This window comes from Belonocnema kinseyi, chromosome 6 (assembly GCF_010883055.1).
Source record: "Belonocnema kinseyi isolate 2016_QV_RU_SX_M_011 chromosome 6, B_treatae_v1, whole genome shotgun sequence".
In the NCBI taxonomy this organism is placed as follows: domain Eukaryota; kingdom Metazoa; phylum Arthropoda; class Insecta; order Hymenoptera; family Cynipidae; genus Belonocnema; species Belonocnema kinseyi.
In genome coordinates this window covers 8,380,420-8,384,000 of record NC_046662.1, presented here as the reverse complement: position 1 = coordinate 8,384,000, position 3,581 = coordinate 8,380,420, and the positions used below count along the sequence as shown (strand labels likewise).

At 21.4% G+C, this 3,581-nt stretch overlaps 1 protein-coding gene across 1 annotated transcript in view; it reads left to right on the top strand.

Moving 5' to 3' along the window:
• LOC117174317 (26S proteasome regulatory subunit 8) overlaps window positions 1-3,581 on the top strand; it is a 22,671-nt gene that overhangs the window by 5,229 nt on the left and 13,861 nt on the right. The window lies entirely within an intron of this gene.

Sequence of the window (3,581 nt, the reverse complement as noted above, 5' to 3'; positions counted from 1 at the left end):
CTTAGATTTTTCAAGAGATTTCAAGCATTTTAGGTGATTTCAAATAGTTTGAAATATTTTAAAATATTTCCAGGAATTTTAATAGAATTCAGTAATTTTAAACTATTTTATGGTATTTAAGATTTTTTTTGAAATTTTCAAAGAAATAGAAATATTTTTAAAGATTCTAACGAATTTTGAAGGATTTTACATTTTTGAGGCTATTTAAAAAAAAGTTCTTACAATTTTCAAAAGATTTGATATATTTTAAAAGGTTCCAAGGAATTTTTAATATATTTAAAGTCATTCGAAGTTATTTCAAAGAATTTTAAATATTTCAGGGTATTTAAAAAAATTATTTGAATTTTCAAGAGATTTTAACATATTACAGATTTTAAAGAATTTAGAGTCTTTAAAATAATCTTGGAAATTTCAAAGTATTTGAAATATTTTTCAATAGTTTGAAGGGATTTTAAAGATTTCATAGTATTAAAAAAATTCTTGTAATTTTCAAGAGATTTCAAGCATTTTAAGGTATTTTAAAGAGTTTGAAATATTTTAAAAGATTCCCATGAATTTTTAATAAATTTGAGTAATTTGAATGCTTGTTTTAAAGATTTATGGTACTTAAGAAAAATTTCTTAAAATTTTCAAAGAATTAGAAATATTTAAAAAGATTCTAAGAAATTTTGAAGGATTTAACAATTTTTAGGGTATTTAAAAAAAAAGTTCTTGGAATTTTCAAAAGATTTGATATATTTTTAAAGATTCCAAAAAATTTTAAATATACTTCAATCATTCGAAAGCATTTCAAAGAATTTGACATCTTTGAGGGCAGTAAAAAAAATTATCTGAATTTTCAAGAGATTTATAAATTTGACAAGGATTTTAAAGATTTTGAAATATTTCAGAAGATTTCAGGGAGTTTTGTATATATTTCAATAGTTTGAAGGCATTTAAAAGATTTTAGGGTCTTTAAACAAATCTTGGAAATTTCACAGACTGAAATATATTTCAATAATTTGAAGGGATTTGAAAGATTTTAGGGTATTGAAAAAATTCTTGGAATTTTAAAGAGATTTCAAGCATTTTAAGAGATTTTAAAGAGTTTTAAATATTTAAAAATATTCCCAGGAATTTGTAATAAATTTCAATAATTTGTAGAGATTTTAAAGATTTTATGTTATTTAAGAAAAGTTTCTTTAAATTTTCAAAGAATTAGAAATATTTAAAAAGATTCTAAGGAATTTTGAAAGATTTTACCATTTTTTAGGGTATTTTTTAAAAAAGTTCTTGGAAATTTCAAAATATTTGATATATTTTAAAAGATTCCACGGAATTTTTATTATATTATTTGTCTTTATTCGAACGTATTTCAAAGAATTGAAAATATTTGAGTATTTTAAAAAAATCATTGGAATTTTCAAGAGATTAAAAAATTTTCCGGAATTTTAAAGATTTTGAAATATTTCAAAATATTCCAGGTAGTTTTTAATACATTTCAACAATTTGACGGCATTTTAAAGATTTTGGGGTCTCTAGAAAAATCTTCAAAATTTCAAAGTATTTGAAATATTTTTCAATAATTTGAAGGGATTTTAAAGATTTATGGTATTTAAGAAAAATTTATTTGTATTTTCAAAGAATTATAAAAATTTTAAAAAGATTCTAAGGAATTTTTTAGGATTTTACAACTTTTAGGGTATTTAAAAAAAAATGGTTTTCGGAATTTTCCAGAGTTTTCAAACATTTTGAGGGATTTTAAAGAGTTTGAAATGTTTTAAAATATTCCCAGAGGTTTTATTTCAATTTCAATAATTTGAAGGCATTTAAAAGATTTTATGGTATTTAAGAAAAATTTCTTTGTATTCAAAGAATTAGAAATATTTTAAAATATTCTAAGGGATTTGGAAGGATTTTACCATTTTTAGGGTTTGAAATATTTTAAAAGATTCCCAACAATTTTTAATAAATTTCAATAATTTGAAGGCATTTTAAAAATGTTATGGTATTTAGGAAAAATCTCTTTGAATTTCTAAAGAATTAGAAATATTTAAAAAGATTGTAAGGCATTTTAAAAAGATGTAAATAGTTTCAAAGAATTTTACAATTTTCGGGTATTTAAAATAAAATTGGAATTTTCAAGAGATTTAAAAAAGTTTAAGGGATTTCAAAGAATTTAAAAGGATTTCAAGGATTTTAGGGTATTTTAAAAATTTTAGGTTTTCTTGGCAGTTTCAAAGGATTGGAATTTTTTGTAAATTTCTTATAATTTTTAATAGATTTCAATCATTTGAAGAGATTTTAAAGATTTCGGGGTATTGAAACAAATTTTTTGTAATTTTTAAGAGATTTATAACATTTTAAGAGATTTCAAAAATTTTTTAATAATTTTAAACATTCTACAGAAATTTTTAAAATATTTAAATAATTTTAAGGGATATCGAAGGAGTTTAAAGGTTTTATCGTGTGTAGAAAAATGTCTTGGAATATGCAAGAAGTTTAAAAAATGCCAAGGGATTTTAAAGAAATTAAAAATTCTTAAAAGATTCCAATGCATTTTTAATCAATTTCAATCATTTCAAGGGATTTTAAAGATTGTATGGTATTTTTTACAAATTCTTAGAAATTTCCAAAGGTTTGGAATGTTTTAAAAGATGACAAAGAATTTTTAGTAGATTTTAACAATATGAAGGGATTTAGGATTAAGGGCATTTAAAACAATTGCTTGGAATTTTTAAGAAATTAAAAAAAAAAAATTGTGTTCAAACGTTTTGAAATATTTTAAAAATTCCAAGGAATTTTTAATAGATCTGAATCATTTGGAGGGATTTACAAAAATCTTAGAATTTTCAAAGAATTAGAAATATTTAAATAGTTCGAAGGTATATCGAATTTTTAATAAATTTCAATTATTTGAAGAGATTTCATAGGATTTTAACGATTTTAGGTTATTTTCGAGAAAAAAATTAGTTGAATTTTCAAGAGAATAAAAAAATTTCAAAGGATTTGAATTATTTAAAAATATTTCAGGACATTTTTAATAGACTTTGATCTTTTTAACGTATTTCAAAGGATTTTAGTGTATTTTAAAAAATGTCTTAGAATTTGGAAGAGATTTAAAAAATGTTCAGGGATTTAAAGAATTTTTAAGATTGTAGAGTATTAAAAAAAAATGTATTTTGATTTTAGGAGATTTTTAAGCTTTCAAAGTACTGGAATGAATATTCCAGGATTTCATAGGACTTAATAACATTTTAATTAAGTTCAAAAATGTATTCACAAGAAGTGAGGAATTTCGTAGAGTTTCAAAGATTGAAAGAGTTTCCAATATTTTGTTTATTATATATTGTTATATATTGTTTATATTTTTTTAATATTTGTTTGTAATTTACTTGTATCTATTCAGAATTCATACTAATTTATCCTGAGTTCTTTTTACGAGGGTAGTTCAATAAGTCCTTAGAATGAAGTATAAAATCAATTTTTTTGGGTAAATCTTTTTTATTTTTCAACATAATCTCCTTGGAGCTCTATACACTTGGTCAATCGCTTTTCAAGTTTTTTTACTCCTTCAGAAAAGTGCGTTTTCGGAAGTTCCT